Source organism: Dendropsophus ebraccatus, chromosome 3, assembly GCF_027789765.1.
Source record: "Dendropsophus ebraccatus isolate aDenEbr1 chromosome 3, aDenEbr1.pat, whole genome shotgun sequence".
Classification (NCBI taxonomy): domain Eukaryota; kingdom Metazoa; phylum Chordata; class Amphibia; order Anura; family Hylidae; genus Dendropsophus; species Dendropsophus ebraccatus.
The window spans coordinates 172,028,474-172,045,609 of record NC_091456.1 but is presented as its reverse complement, the minus strand read 5'-3'; the positions used below and the strand labels follow the sequence as shown (position 1 = coordinate 172,045,609).

The following is a 17,136-nucleotide window of genomic DNA, read 5'->3' as shown; positions in this document are numbered from 1 at the left end:
ACTGGCCCTTAGGCTGGGTTCACACTGAGAAATTCTTGAGGAATTGTAGATTAAAGTTTTCTGCTTGAAATTCCCTGCTTATTTAGCTCTGGCAGAAGAGCGGATTCCTCTTCAATTCCTCACCTATTTCTCAGTGTGAACCCAGCCTTATGAGGCAAAGAATTGTGAAGTCAACATGGCAGCAATGGGTGTATAATACTCACTTGTCGTCCGGTCCATCATCAAAATCCACATATTCCTCAATCCTGTTAGAGAAAAGAAGAGAATGAGAACAGGAAATCCTATAGCAGCCGCATAACGGAGTAATCCTAAAATCTGTGCTCTCTAACGTGCATTCTACAGCACTGGAAAACCTTTTAGAAACCCATTCCAGGAGTCTCTAGTGTCGATGTAAGGGGACTGCACTGCGTGATCACTGAACGAAAAGTGAGGGGTCTTACTCATCGATCGGACGCAGACAAGGGGTCCAGAGATTCTTCTCAAATAGTCCATCACTAGTAGAGAACAGAACTGTGGTTAGAACAGACAATAAATTGAATTTACAAGAAACATGCAATTTTGGTGTTTGGAAATTTTTTTCTCTTCTACAAGGAAGACTCCACCATACCTGAAGACATGTGGGGCTGACTGCACCTCGGAGATCCATCTGCAGAAAGAACAAGAAGGAACATGCTGACAAGTCTTCCACAACTACTGATGCACAAAACACTACATATTGGTTTCAGGAATTTCTCACATATCGGCCATCATCTCTTCTGAAATCTATGGCCAATTCTGATCGGGCTGTACACTCCTGAGCTAGATGCAAAGCGCCCAGACCATGGAGTATAAGAGCATAAGTGTCCATGCACAGCATCATCACATAACCTCCATGGCCTCTAGTTACTGTACTGGTGATGATCTATGTAGGAGCAGGGGCTCCTGGATCCTAATTTAAGGCTATGTGCACACTGAGGAAAAGGTGAGGAATTAGGTGAGGAATTGAAGAGGAATCCGCTCTTATTTCAGCTTGAAATTCCTCCCGGAAAATATGAACAGAGCAATGTCCCATTGTGTTTAATGGAATTTCCATTCTGTTGTTCACACTGCAGAAATTCAGAGCAGAATTTTCTGCCTCAGATCCGCTTTCTGCCCAAAAAATTTACATGTCAATTCTTTGGGCAGATTCTGCTAGAGGAATCCTATAAAAGTCTATGGGGGCTTAAATTCTGCTTAAATTCCAATTGAATTTTGCTAAAATTCTGCTCCTATTCTGCCAGAGCTGGGGCCCTTGCACACTGAGCAATTCTCGAGGAATTGTAGCTGAAAGATTTCTGCTTGAAATTCCTCGCCTATTCTGCTCTGGCGGAATTTGGCTATGTGCACACTGAGCAATTCTCGAGGAATTGTAGCTGAAAGATTTCTGCTTGAAATTCCTCGCCTATTCTGCTCTGGCGGAATTTGAACGGAATTCAGGCGGAATTCGAGCGTAATCCGCGCGGAAATCAAGCGGAATTAGCAGCAGAATTCAAACCCCATTGACTTCTATAGGATTCCTCTAGCGGAATCCGCCCAAAGAATTGACATGTACATTCTTTGGCTATGTGCACACTGAGCAATTCTCGAGGAATTGTAGCTGAAAGTTTTCAGGCAGAATTCAAGCACAATTTAAGCCCCCCATTGACTTCTATAGGATTCCTCTAGCACATCTACAGCAGAAAATTCTGCTCGGAAATTCTGCAGTGTGAACAACAGAGCAGAAAACCCATTGAACACAATGGGACTTTTCTCTGTACATTTTTTACGGGAGGAATTTCAAGCTGAATTTCAAGCTGAATTTCAAGCTGAATTTCAAGCTGAATTCCTCGCCTTTTCGGGTATGTGCACACGGAGCAATTCTCGCGGAATTCCGCCCGAATTCCGCCATAAAAAGCGGGCGGAATCCGCGTGGAATTCCGCCCGTGTAAATGCAACATTGCTCTTTCCATAGAGAACAATGGGATTTCCGACTGCCCGTGCACACAGAGTAAATTTCCGTCCGGAATTCCGCGCGGATTCCGCGCAGAATCCGCATTCCGCCCGAAGAATGTACATGTCAATTCTTTGGGCGGATTCCGCTAGAGGAATCTTATAGAAGTCAATGGGGTTTGAATTCTGCTGGTAATTCCGCTTGCATTCCGCTTGATTTCCGCGCGGATTCCGCTCGAATTCCGCTCAAATTCCGCTCGAATTCCGCTCGAATTCCGCCAGAGCAGAATAGGCGAGGAATTTCAAGCAGAAATTTTTCAGCTACAATTCCTCGAGAATTGCTCCGTGTGCAAGGGCCCTTCCTCAGTGTGCACATACCCTCAGGGCGGAATGCGGATTCTGCACGGAATCCGCACGGAATTCCAGATGGAAATTTACTCTGTGTGCACGGGCAGTCGGAAATCCCATTGTTCTCTATGGAAGGAGCAATGTTGCATTTACACGGGCGGAATTCCACACGGATTCCGCCCGCTTTTTATGGCGGAATTCGGGCGGAATTCCGCGAGAATTGCTCAGTGTGCATGAGCCCCTGAATAGGAATTTCAAGCAGAAATCTTTCCTCTACAATTTCTCGAGAATTCCTCAGTGTGCACATACCCAAGGCTGGGTTCACACTGAGCAGGGGTATGTGCACACTGAGGAAAAGGCGAGGAATTCAGCTTGAAATTCAGGTCAAAATTCAGCTTGAAATTCCTCCTGTAAAAAATGTGCAGAGCAAAGTCCCATTGTGTTCAATGGGTTTTCTGCTCTGTTGTTCACACTGCAGAATTTCCGAGCAGAATTTTCTGCTGTAGATCTGCTAGAGGAATCCTATAGTAGTCAATGGGGGGCTTAAATTCTGCTTGAATTCTGCCTGAAAACTTTCAGCTACAATTCCTCGAGAATTGCTCAGTGTGCACATACCCCAACTCTTGAGGAATTGTAGAATGAGCAGATTCCTCTTCAATTCTTCACCTATTCCTCAGTGTGAACCCAGCCTTAGGGCCCTTGCACACTGAGCAATTCTCGAGGAATTGTAGCTGAAAGTTTTCAGGCAGAATTCAAGCTGAATTTAAGCCCCCCATTGACTTCTATAGGATTCCTCTAGCAGATCTACAGCAGAAAATTCTGCTTGGAAATTCTGCAGTGTGAACAACAGAGCAGAAAACCCATTGAACACAATGGGACTTTGCTCTGCACATTTTTTACGGGAGGAATTTCAAGCTGAATTTCGAGCTGAATTTCAAGCTGAATTCCTCGCCTTTTCCTCAGTGTGCACATAGCCATATGAGGCAAAGAATTGTGAAGTCAACATGGCAGCAAGGGGGGTATAATACTCACATCTCATTCGGTCCTTCATCAAAATCAACATATTTTTCAATCCTGTTAGAGAAAAGAAGAGAATGAGAACAGAAAATCTTATAGCAGCCGCATATTGGAGCCATCCTGAAATCTGTGCTCTTTGAGGGTGGGTTCAGACTACGGAATTCTCGCAGATAAGTTCCGCGGAATTCTGTTGTCTGTACACGCTCAGGGCCGCGCCTCTCCGCCCGTGCCATAGTCACCATTCTATGCATAGGTGGATTCCGCCGAAATAATTGACATGACAGCCGGCCCATAGAATGGTGTCTATGGAGCTGGCAAAAAGGCGCGCGGCCGTAAGCCCGTTCTAGCAACGGAATTCGGCGGAATTTATCTGAGAGAATTCTGTAGTGTGAACCCACCCTAAAACTCTGGGGTACCAATGGTGTCACCAGACCATACAATCAGCAGGGGGGCAGCTGCCACGGGTGCAGAGACACAGGGGGGGGGGGGGGGTGCCAGGACAGAGCAGGATGGCAGTAGATGGGGCAGCCTGGAGGCAGTCCTGCCCTCAGTCAGTGTGGGGAGACAGGGAAGGATTTTTAGTTGATCAACAGAGGTATTTTCATTACTGTACTGTCTGCCTGTTTAGCTATGATTTGCGCAAAATCGCTGCGTTACCACAATTTTGTCTTAATTTTGTCTTAAATCAGGGCTAAATAGCAGCCAGGAGACGGTACAGTGCTGTAGATGGTGAAGGACCTTGACATGTGACTATTATGTCACCGTAGGTCCTGTACTGCAAGTCCTGTGCACTATGGAGGAGGAAGAAACAGTCTAGGGAAGGGGGTTAAAGGTGGCCAGTCGGGAAGGGGGCAGTGGGGTACAGGGTGACACCAGTCTGGGATGGGTGGGGACACACACACACAAGAGTTCAACGTCTATTTAGGGGTCTAGTTGTACTTTATTCTATATTTAACCCCTTAATAACTGTCATATCCAAATATATATCACATTTATATAAACCTCACCTATTAGCTGCAGGGGCAGGGAACCGTGGCTCTCCAGCTGTTGCACAACTACAACTCCAATCATGCCCGGACAGCCAAAGCTTTAGCTGGAGAGCCAAGTTTCCCAATGCCAATCTATAATGCACCATAAGGCAGCAATGGATACAAGAGTTTTTTTTTTAATTATTTCTGTTTTGAATTTGGTGAGGGAATACTGTACTGCAGGTATTACTGCTGTTGTCTCCGCTGCTGGGCGTACCTGTGCATTAGGAGATGGCACCATAGAAACAGCAAGAAGTGGAGACTACGGTGCCTCCCCAGGTACAGACAGCAGAGAGCAGAGACAATGGGCCCTCCATAGGTACAGACAGCAGAGAGCGGAGACAATGGCCCCTCCGTAGGTACAGACAGCAGGGAGCAGAGACAACGGCGCCTCCCCAGCTACAGACAGCGGGGAGCGAAGACAACGGCGCCTCCATAGGTACAAACAGCAGAGAGCGGAGACAATGGCCCCTCCACATGTACAGCCAGCAGGGAGCGGAGATGACGGCGCCTCCATAGGTACAGCCAGCAGGGAGCAGAGACAATGGCCCCTCCACATGTACAGCCAGCAGGGAGCGGAAATGACTGTGCCTCTGTTAAGTTACTTAGGCACCAAATTTTAAATGGAAAAAATGGAAGTACTTCAGAAAATGATGATTTTATCTCATTGCTGCCTAATCATTCTTCATAAAAACATTCCAGGTACACAGTAAATATGACATTATTTATCCTATATAGTGAATGCCACACTAGTGCTGCCAGTAGAGATGAGCGAATTGCTCATCTAAACAAAGCAAAGCACTTTGTTGGATTAGTGCTCCGCTCATCAAGCCACCTGCTTTTAATGCTGGATCCAATCCTGGGAAACTGGGAGAAGTTTTCCATGATTGTATCCATCTTTTCCCGGCATTCTGGGAGAAGTGGCAGGGAGCAAGTTAGTCTGTCCAGGAATTGAAATAGTCTGGCTCCACCCTTTAGGTCTCTCTCCTTAAGTCCTCCCCTAAGTCCCAGATAGTAGTGATGCCTGAGGTGAAGAGGTTATAAGGTCACACCAGTTCATTTCCCGCTGATGTTCAGCCTGTCTGCAGTCTCCCTCTCGCGTTCCTGGACCCTCTTACCCATCCGCCTGCTTAGATTGTCTGACCTCCCCGGCCTCCATAAACCCTACTTGGCATGTAAGCTATCCCTATCCTCATAACATAATGTAATAAAACAAAGCAATTAACACATATGCATGGGTAACAATAGCTGCATCACCCATAGCTGCTGTTATGGGGAGTAGAGGTTAAAGGGTTACTCCAGAGAAGCTTGTTGTTTGCGAATACACTGCATTTCTGAAATTATATTACTTTATAATACAACTTAAAAAAAAAATTAAACATATATATATATATATATATATATATATATATATATATATACATACATACATACACACACACACAGGGACAACATGGGGGCACCAAATTAAATCTTTGCCCCGGGTGCAGGAGTGCCTAGCTACACCTCTGCAATCAGAATAAAGAGTTACTTACCAGGGTTCTATGTCCAGAGCTAAAAAAAAAAAAAAAGAAAGATGAGATTTACTAAGATATTAAAAATAGGTAAAAACACCCAATCATTCCACCACATTGGTGGGGATTGTAGAAAGGAGTCAAGGGGTTATGGCAGGGTGGATGGAAGGGGGTGACAGGGTGGATGGAAGGGGGTGGGGGGGGAGGGTGGATGGAAGGGTGTGACAGGGTGGATGGAAGGGGGTAACGGTGGATGGCAGTGGGGTAGAAGATGGCGGGGTGGATTGCAGAGAGGATATAAGGTGTGACAGGGATGGCGATACTTACACAGCAAGACGCTCTCTACAGACTGTAAGGATAAAGCAGAGGGTGCAGTGAGTGAGCGCAGGAGTCATTGTACAAATAAAATGCAATCTTTACTATCCCTCCAGGTGCGCAATGTTTCAACTATCTCAGTCACTGCTTGAAAAAGGCCAAAAGAGCAAAAACATTGCCCATATGGTGTGATATTAAAGATTGCATTTCACTTGGACGTGCTTTCTACTTTGTCTACCAGAAGTTCCTAACTATACAGGTGGCTGGCTATCTGCTATAACCCCATACAATAACACAGGATTTGACCTTACACAGTACAGTACAGCTCAGGGTCTCCACTCTCAGGAGAGACCCCCTCACACAGCTCCTGCTGAACACTATGTGCCTCCTCTTATGAGCCCAGGGATGGGGGGCCTTCTCCTGTCTCCTCTTATGAGCCCAGGGATGGGGGGCCTTCTCCTGCCTCCTCTTATGAGCCCAGGGATGGGAGGCCTTCTCCTGTCTCCTCTTATGAGCCCAGGGATGGGCGGCCTCCTGCTCTTATGAGCCCAGGGATGGGCGGCCTCCTCCTGCCTCCTCTTATGAGCCCAGGGATGGGCGGCCTCCTGCTCTTATGAGCCCAGGGATGGGCGGCCTCCTCCTGCCTCCTCTTATGAGCCCAGGGATGGGCGGCCTCCTCCTCTTATGAGCCCAGGGATGGGCAGCCTTCTCCTGCCTCCTCTTATGAGCCCAAGGATGGGCGGCCTCCTCCAACCTCCTCTTATGAGCCCAAGGATGAGCGGCCTCGAGCACCTGGGCTGACTTGGGCCAGACAAGAAAACCTGGACTGGCTAGGAAGGGATTGACAAGCCCCACTACCAACCTGCCATCTGGAGATATCTCTTATATATATATTAAATCACTGATTATTCCAATAGTCAATTAAAAAAATACCTTTTATTGTTTCACTTAAAATACCAGAAAAATGTAAGTGGTTGGTCAGACTATGATCGATGCTGTAATGGTAAATGTCTACAGTATTATTTCCATTCAGTGAGTATTGTAGCAAGAAACACTGTATGACTACACTTCATAGGTGCAGAAGGGTTTATTACAAAAATATATATTGTGACAGACACAAGTACAAACATACACAAATATATATACAAGATGATCTACAATTCCCCTGCTTCCGCATCATGGACATGCACTAGATGACAAGCCAGCTACCATGGACGCCGATATCACAAATTCATTTGGGACATTGATCTTCTCATGCCATAAACACTTAACGGCTATCGTAACGGGCGTTCTCTGGCTCACCCCGGACCCCCGGGGAACCATTACCTAGACTCCATTACGGCAATCCAGATATCCCGGACACCGACATATACCATCATCAGTGTACCCCACTACACACTGTCACAAGTCTCTGGAATACCCTCCATCCTCGTAGGCTTCAAGGCTCGACTGACTAGATATTTTCTGTGAGAAATAACACCTCTACTGTCAAGATATCCACTCTGACGACCTATCAAGCAATACTGACACCCTTACACGTGACCCACACATTTCCCTGATGAACCCGCCTAACTTGTAACAGCAGGGGAAACGCGTTGGGAGAAGTGTGACGTCTGTTGTCTGTATCTACCTATGACAGCTAGGTCTGATATATTCATGTATGAAGAGGCATAGATTGGCTAAGCAACGAGAGCCATAGATGCCATTCAGTGCATTATATCAGTTATCTACTCCTGCCTCTGCCAGAACATATCATTGCACTAACATATGCTATTTGGACTACGTGCCACTTACCACTGCTATCGACTTAACATGTTGGCACATGTGAGACATATATCGCATGAATTTGTATATATTTAACTGCTATAGTGCAGGGATAGTTTCTCTGCACCTGGAATTTGGGGGCGCCCACACCAGGGGGCACCCTTATTAGCATAGGTAGGGGAATTGTAGGTCATCTTGTATATATATTTGTGTATGTTTGTACTTGTGTCTGTCACAATATATATTTTTGTAATAAACCCTTCTGCACCTATGAAGTGTAGTCATACAGTGTTTCTTGCTACAACACTTAAAATACCAAACACATTAGTTCACAGCCATCACCTTTGCACTCTGTGCCACCAGAGTCTATTTGGGCGCTATTCAGACCTTATAGCATTTTTCAAATCTGGAAGATTTGGGTGCCAATAACCTGTGAAAAAACGCTATAAGGTCTGCATAGCGCCCAAATAGACTCTCTTGTGAAAAACTGGTGGCACAGAGTGCAAAGGTGATGGCATGATGGCAGTGAAATAATGTTTTTGGTATTTTAAGTGAAACAATAAAAGGTATTTTTAATTGACTATTGGAATATTCAGTGATGATATAAAATAAATATAGTCCTTTACATCAAGTTATACTCAGAGACTGTATATATATATATATATATATATATATATATATATATATATATATACCTATACTATATAGGGAAGTATATAGTGATATAGGGAAGTATACGTTTATGATATATATAATGAAATAGAGGACTAATGTATATAGACAGGTATCATTTGATGCATTGAGGAGATATCTCTATTTTATATGTGTATACCCCTCTATATCATTGTATTGTGTACATGTATGTATGTATGTATGTATGTATATATATATATATATATATATATATATATATATAGAGAGAGAGAGAGAGAGAGAGAGAGAGAGAGAGAGAGAGAGAGAGAGAGAGAGACCTATACCATGATACACATATATGACAGAGTGCAAAAATAGAGGGAGACCACCTGGGGGCAGCACCAGAGACACACAGCAGGTACCTTGGGGCAGATTTATGGTGCTGTATTATATTAAGGAGACTTGTTGCCCATAGCAACCAATCACAGCTCAGCTTTCACTTCTCACATTGTTATAGAGCTGTGCTGGTTATTATGGAGCTGTGATTGGTTACTATGGAGCTGTGATTGGTTGGTATGAATCTGTGATAGGTTTATATGGATCTGTGATTGGTTGTTATGGAGCTGTGATTGGTTATTATGGAGCTGTGATTGGTTATTATGGAGCTGTGATTGGTTGTTATGGAGCTGTGATTGGCTGTTATGTAGCTGTGTTCAGTTATTATGGAGCTGTTGGTTGTTATGAAGTGGATACACAGTGTGAACAGGCTCTTACCTTCATAGCCAACATAGCGATCTCTGATCCAAAAGAACACGAGAACACAATGATCTGAAAAAGAGACAGCAAACCTTATTCTAGGGATCTACTGGATCACCAACAAATGTAAGTTTTCCATTGGTTCAGATTTGGGGGACACCAGGATTGGGGGCGCATGGGGCAGAGCGGGGGAAGATGGGGACAATCAGAAGAAATACGGAGGAGGAGGAGACAGGCATACTTACAGCTCAACTCCTACTCCAACTCTGAGGAATTCTGAGCTCCTCAGCACCTTATATCCCCTGTATGATGTCATAGCGTGCTGTTGATATTTCTTTGTGATGTCATAAAGGCTTGCATTGTGCTGGGAAGAAACCAGGCAACCAATCAGATAGTAGATCATTGGTAGGTGTAATTCACACTCAGCAAAGATAGTTAGATAGATAGATAGATAGATAGATAGATAGATAGATAGATAGATAGTAGATAGATAGATAATAGATAGATAGATAGATAGATAGATAGGAGATAGATAGATAGATAGATAGATAGATAGATAGATAGATAGATAGATAGGAGATAGATAGATAGATAGATAGATAGGAGATAGATAGATAGATAGGAGATAGATAGGAGATAGATAGATAGATAGATAGATAGGAGATAGATAGATAGATAGATAGATAGATAGATAGATAGATAGATAGATAGATAGAAGATAGATAGATAGATAGATAGATAGATAGGGGATAGATAGATGAGAGATGATAGATAGATAGATAGATAGATAGATAGATAGATAGATAGATAGGAGATAGATAGATAGATAGATAGATAGATAGATAGATAGATAGACAGGAGATAGATAGATAGATAGATAGGAGATAGATAGATAGATAGATAGATAGATAGATAGATAGATAGGAGATAGATAGATAGATAGATAGATAGGAGATAGATAGATAGATAGATAGATAGATAGATAGATAGATAGGAGATAGATAGATAGATAGATAGATAGATAGATAGATAGATAGATAGATAGGAGATAGATAGATAGATAGATAGATAGATAGCTAGGAGATAGATAGATAGATAGATAGATAGATAGATAGATAGATAGGAGATAGATAGATAGATAGATAGATAGGAGATAGATAGATAGATAGATAGATAGATAGATAGATAGATAGATAGGAGATAGATAGATAGATAGATAGATAGATAGATAGATAGATAGATAGATAGATAGATAGAATAACTGACAACAGTCCCAGTGTAACAGGCCGGAGTAAACTGCCAGCCCAGACTATACCCAGGGTTACATTGGCCTAGGCTACATACATATCCCTGGTATATTTCGCACCCCCTCAGGCCATTTTATACCCCCATGAAATCAGGAGATTTTGTGAACTTCATAAATATCTGTGCAGGACGTATTAAGGGTTTTGCGCTATTTCCAATGCCTGCACCTTTTTTCAATGTTTGCACAGGGGGGAAGGGATTGGGTCTTTTTTTTAACTAGTTTTCATTAGATTTTTTTTGTGCAAATGGATGAAAAAAAGAAGTGCTTGTTTGCCTCTGTTTTAATCAGTTTTACCATTAACTTTCAAAATTGAAAAACGGATAAAAAAAAAAAAATAAAACAGATCGTTTTGAAGGATAAAAAAAAGGGACTGCAAAACATGCAGTGTGAGCCCAGCCTGAGGCATAAATTGTGAAAGATGTATCAAGGCACTTTTGTATAATGATGACTATTGCACAACAACCGTAAAATTTGGCATAGCTCATAAAAAGCTCCTCCTGCTCAAAAAAAATTGAGTAGATGATGCACTGATGGGACAGCGCCATCTACTGTCAGTTCAATGTAAGCACTGTACTGTATTTCCCAACAAGAAGGAGCAGCTGTGTATGATAAAAAAAAGGACATTTTATACCCCGGGGTATACTGTGGCCTGGAGGGGTATAGTTTGGCCTAGGCTATTTTATACCCCGGGTATACTCTGGCCTGGAGGGGTATAGTTTGTCCTAGGCTATTTTATACCCCGGGGTATACTCTGGCCTGGAGGGGTATAGTTTGGCCTAGGCTATTTTATACCCTGGGGTATACTCTGGCCTAGGCCAAAATATACTCGGATACATAATCTGGATGGGGGTTAATCTGGCCTGCTACACCGGGCCTGAAATTACCTTAAAGGGGTACTCCGGCCCTGCAGTATATTTTGTGTGCGGCCGGGGAGGGGGTTAAAATAGAAGCTGGCGGTAACTTACCTCCCCAGTACCAGTGGCAGCTCCCATATCGCACCGCCCCGTGCCCCCGTCCCGTGAGGTCTCAAGGCAGCTCAGCCATTTAGCAGTCGTAGCGGAGTACCGCCTCAGATGCTGAAGGGGAGAGCTGCCCTGAGACGTCACGTCTCATGCCGCAGCCCTGACCAGGAAGCAGCTGCAGGACGGGGGGATGGGGCAGCGCAATCCAGGAGCCACCGCTGGAACTGGGGAGGTAAGTCGCCGCCAGCTTCTATTTCAACCCCCTCCCCGGCCGTACACAAATTATACTGCAGGGCCGGAGTACCCCTTTAAGGACCGAGGCAAATTTTATTAAATATGACCTGTGTCACTTTGTTCATTAATAAATTGGGAATGCTTTTACCTATCCGGCTGATTCTGAGATTGTTTTCTCGTGACCCATTGTACTTCACATTTCTGGTAAATTGGAGTCCCTACTTACAAAGAATCTTTATGAAAAAACTCAAAATATCTTGAAAAATTGCATTTTTCCAACTTTGAAGCTTTTTTGCTTATACAGAAAATGGTTATGCCACATAAATTAGATATTAAATAGCATTAGCAACATGTCTACTTTATGTTGGCATCATTTATTTAACTATCCTTCAATTTATTTAGACAATAAGAAGCTTAAAACGTTAGTAGCAATTTTCCAAATTTTCAGTAAAATTTCAAAATCTGATTTTTTTAGGGACCTGTTCAGGTTTAGGCTATGTTCACACAACGTAAAAGTACGGCCGTTGTTGCCATCGGCAACAACGGCCGTACTTTCCACAGGTGGACTAGCCTGATGTTATCCTATGGGATCACGGCCGGAGCGTATACACATAGTATACGCTCCAGCCAGGATCCCATATGGCACCGCAAAGAACTGACATGTCAGTGAATTGCGGCCGCAGAAAGACTTGTCAGTTCACACAATAAAGCGAGTGGCTCCGGCCGCTTGCTTCATTGTGTGCTGTGAGGAGTTCTGATGCAGGCATGCACGGATGCGCCCGCATCAGAACACTGCAGCCAGAGAACGGCCGGTCTCTTACCCCATGTGAACATGGCCTTAAAGTGTATTTGAGGGGACTGTATGTTAGAAAGCCCCACAAAGCACCCTATTTCAGAAATTGCACCCCCCAAACTCTGACGAAGCACATCCAGAAAGTGCTTTAACCCTTTAGGTGAGTCACAGAAATAAAAGCTAAATGTGTACAAAATTTGAAAATGTTAATTTTCTGTGCAGAAATTTTATTGTAATCCAATATTTTTCATAATTATAAACCTATTACCAGAGAAATGCACCCCAATAATTATTGCCCCGTTTATAGAAATACCCCATATGTGGCCCTATTGCCCTATTTGATGCAACCACAAGCCTCAGATATAAGAAGAAGAAGCGCCAATTGGCTTTTGGAAGCTGGATTTCACTGAAATGCCTTTCAAGGGCCACGTCGCATTTACAGAGCCCTCGTGCTGCTACGAAACCCCCCCACAAGTGACCCCATTCTGAAAACTACACCCCTCAAGGAATCTAACAAGGGGTGCAGTGAGGATATGGACCCCACTGGTGACGGGCACAAATGTTGAACAATGTGACGTGAAAGTGAAAAATTTCATCAAGGGGTCCATATCCTCACTGCACCCCTAGTTAGATTCCTTGAGGGGTGTAGTTTTCAGAATGGGGTCACGTGTGGGGGGTTTTCACTGTCTTGGCAGCACGAGGGCTTTATAAATGCAACATGGTGTTCATCATTCATTCTAGCCAAATCCAGCCTCCAAAATCCAAATGGCTTCGGAGGCTTGCCACCCACATTGCACTTTATGTCCACATGTTGGGTATTTACGTACTCAGGGGAAACTGCTCTACACATTTTGTGTGTTTTTTTTTCTTTTAACCCCATATGAAAATGAAAAAATCCAAGGCTAGACCAACATTATAGTGTAATATTTATGTAAAATTTCATTTTCACGCCACATTGTTCCACATATGTGCCCGTCACCAGTGGGGTCCATATGCTCACAACACCCCTTGTTACACTCCTTGTGGGGTGTAGTTTCCATAATGGGGTCACTTGTGGGGGGATTTCACTGGCTTAGCAGCACAGGGAGTTTTTAAATGCAACATGGCCCCTCGAAATCTATTCTACCCAAATCCAGCCCCAAAAAGATAAATGGCGCTCCTTCCCATTGGAGGCTCGTCTTGCGGCCGCATAGCACCTTAAGTCCAAATGTGGGGCATTTCTGTTCTCAGGGGAAATTTCTCTACATGTTTTGTTTTGTTTCTTCTCTTTTAACCCCTTGTGCAAATGAGCAATGTAAAGACTAGTTCAATGATGTTGTGTAAAAATTGGCCTAGCCATAAATTTTTCATTTTCACAAGGGTTTAAAAGAGCAAAAAAAAAAAACACAAAACGTGTAGAGCAGTTTGTCCCGAGTATGGAAATACCCCACATGTGGACATAAAACGCCATGCGGCCGCAAGACGGGCCTCCAAAGGGAAGGAGCGCCCTTTTGGCTTTTAGAGGCTGGAATGGATTTCGAGGGCCATGTTGTATTTACAAAGACCCTGTGCTGCCAGGACAACGGAAACCCCCACAAGTGACCCCATTCTGGAAACTACACCCCGCAAGGAATCTAACAAGGGGGGCAGTAAGCATATGGACCCTACTGGTGACGGGCACAGATGTGGAACAATGTGACGTTTTTTCAATTTCACGGCACTAATGTGCCCGTCATCAAGGGGTCCATATCCTCACTGCACCCCTTGTTAGATTCCTTGAGGGGTGTAGTTTTCAGAATGGGGTCACTTTTGGGGGGTTTACACTGTCTTGGCAACACAGGGCCTTTGTAAATGCACCATGGCATTCACCATCCATTCTAGCCAAATGGCGCTCCTTCCCTTTAGAGGCTTACCCTGCTCCCGCATGGCGCTTTATGTCCACATGTGGGGTATTTCCGTACTTGGGGGAAATAGCACTACACATTTCATGTTTTTCTTAGCTTTTAACCCCTTGTGAAAATGAAAAAATCAAGACTAGATCAATACTTTAGTGTAAAAGATTTTTTACACTAAATGTTGGCCTAGCCTTGATTTTTTTCATTTCCACAAGGGGTTAAAAGAGAAAAAAAAAACACAAAACGTGTAGGGTAATTTCCCCTGAGTACGACATAATGGGGACATAATGGGGACATAATGTGCCACATGGGCACAGGGCAAGCCACAAAAGGGACAGAGCGCCATTTAGAGGATGGAATGGAGGGTGGAGGCCATGTCGCATTTACAAAGCTCCTGTGCTGCCAGGACAGTGGGATCAGGTGAGTATGGTGCACACACACCACACCTGCTCTACACACCTCAGCTAACTAACTGAGGTGTGTAGACTCGGGTATAAATATTTATTTTTACGTAGATCGCCACCATTGGCCGGCCGGCGCAGTGATCTGGAGGGTTGCACCATGGCCCCCTTCACTATACACACTGATGATGATTGGTCTCGGACAGAACCAATCATCATTGATTTCTGGGTCCTCGGGTCACCGATGACCCGGGAACTAGAAAATCACTGTAATTGGCCGGTTTGAATTAACCAGCCAATTACAGCGATCGTCAGCACAGGGGGAGGGTAATTAACCCCCTGTGCTGACAAGCTATGATGGGCTGCTATGATTTATAGCAGCCATCATTACCCGATCGCTGTATGTTCACACACAGCGATTGGGTAAACCACAGGCGTAAATGTACGCTTGTTTGCGTTAAGGCACGGGCTGCGGGGGCGTACATTTACGCCTGTGGTCGTTAAGGGGTTAATGTTTGTGTTGTTTTATTTTATTTCACTTTTTTATTATATTTATATATTTTTATTATTATGTTATTTTATTATTTTCATTGTAAGCGTACTTATGGCAAAACAAAAAGAAGAAAGCAACAGGGTTTGTGATTGTAAGTTGTTTTGCAATATACTGTTTTGTTTTTCTTCTTTTTTGTTTTCTTTTTAATTTTTTTTTATGTTTAAATCTTGGTATAGATACAGCCAATCTGTGCTCCATGCTCCCTCCCTCCTGGTATTTGGTCTTTTCTCTGTTCAAAAAAGAGACCAAACACAGGAACTCCCTGTCCTTTGTGTGCTCACACAAGGAAAGACACCTGTTCATCGTGTATGATGTATATTACCTGAGGGCAATTAACTGAGCATAATTATATTATATCCTTTATTATCAGCTCTGCATGATTACCAGGAGACAATGCTCTTTTTTATGTAACATATCAATCAGTATAATATCACTGTGTAGTTTACAGGTTTTGGTGCAGTGTGACAGGAGAGCTGACCGTACAATGCGAGCGCCCTCAGGATTCTCTGCTACTGAATGTGGACACGCAGCAGCTGTATACATGTGTAGTAAAGGGAGACACCTAGTGGTCATATTTATAACGTTGATTTAAACCTAGAAAATAAATAAAGAGAGTATATTGCAAAACTGATCACAACCTGTTGATTTCTTTAAAAAAATCATGACAGTGCCTCTTTAAATCACTTTGTGTTAAAAAAAAAATAATACACATTTATTTTTTAAGTATTCCTTTTTATTTTTCAACAAAAACATTGTTGCTGTTCTGAGCTCCCCATCCCTCCCTCACTATAAACACTATTATCCACTGTTAGGCCATGTTCACACAACGTATGTGTGGTATAAATCACGGCCGTTGTTGCAATTTGTGATTTATACAACACATATGTTCTATTTGAATGTATGGATTCCTGGCCACAGCGTATACACATGTTCGGGATCTGACATGTCAGTTTCTTGCAGCCACTATTCATTAAATAGAGGCCGCAGAGAACCTTTCAGTTCACACAATGGAGCATGTGACTCCGGACGCACGCTCCATTGTGTGCAGCGGCGAATTGTGCGCCCACATCTGAATTCATAAGAAATGAAGATCATGCAGCCAGTACTGCAGTACCGGCTGGGATGATCTTCAGTAATAGCGGCCTTTCGGTATTATAGTACCTGCCAGGTCACAGAACAGTCGGTGTTATACATAGTGTGACCATGGTCTAAAATCGTATAACCATAAAGTTTTCCTAATTGGTTACAAATGAAGAACAGAATAACAACAGGTCATCACTATCTGCTCTTACATAGATTGAAGCTCCAGCAATGTTGGAACAGATTAATTTTCTTGTCTTGTGTTCTATCAAGGATGATGCCACAAACAACAGAACTTACTCTCCGCTGTGATGGCTGCTATATACATTTAAAGTGGCAGTCCTTATTTTTTTCACCCATATCAGGCATACACCATCAATAGTCCTACAGCACCATATGTTTTATTACCGCCCTGCTGTAAATGGGTCATGTGATCGCAAGTTTGACCCACAGATAATCACAGTGTTTAATGTGTCAGAGGATGTGGGCTGTCCTGGGTCAGCTGACTTCCTGTGAACTACAGGATGGCACCCATGCCCATTTATTGTTATATTATTCTTTTTCTAGTCACTGCACCTGGCTGCCCAATTGCCCCTTTGTTGTACTTTCCC

At 43.5% G+C, this 17,136-nt stretch overlaps 1 long non-coding RNA gene across 1 annotated transcript; it reads left to right on the top strand.

Moving 5' to 3' along the window:
* Positions 1–9,155: 9,155 nt before the first annotated feature.
* LOC138787476 (uncharacterized) lies at positions 9,156–16,076 on the top strand. Its single transcript, XR_011362383.1, has 2 exons — positions 9,156–9,448; positions 15,887–16,076. It is a non-coding gene; the product is annotated as an uncharacterized lncRNA (long non-coding RNA).
* Positions 16,077–17,136: the final 1,060 nt, after the last annotated feature.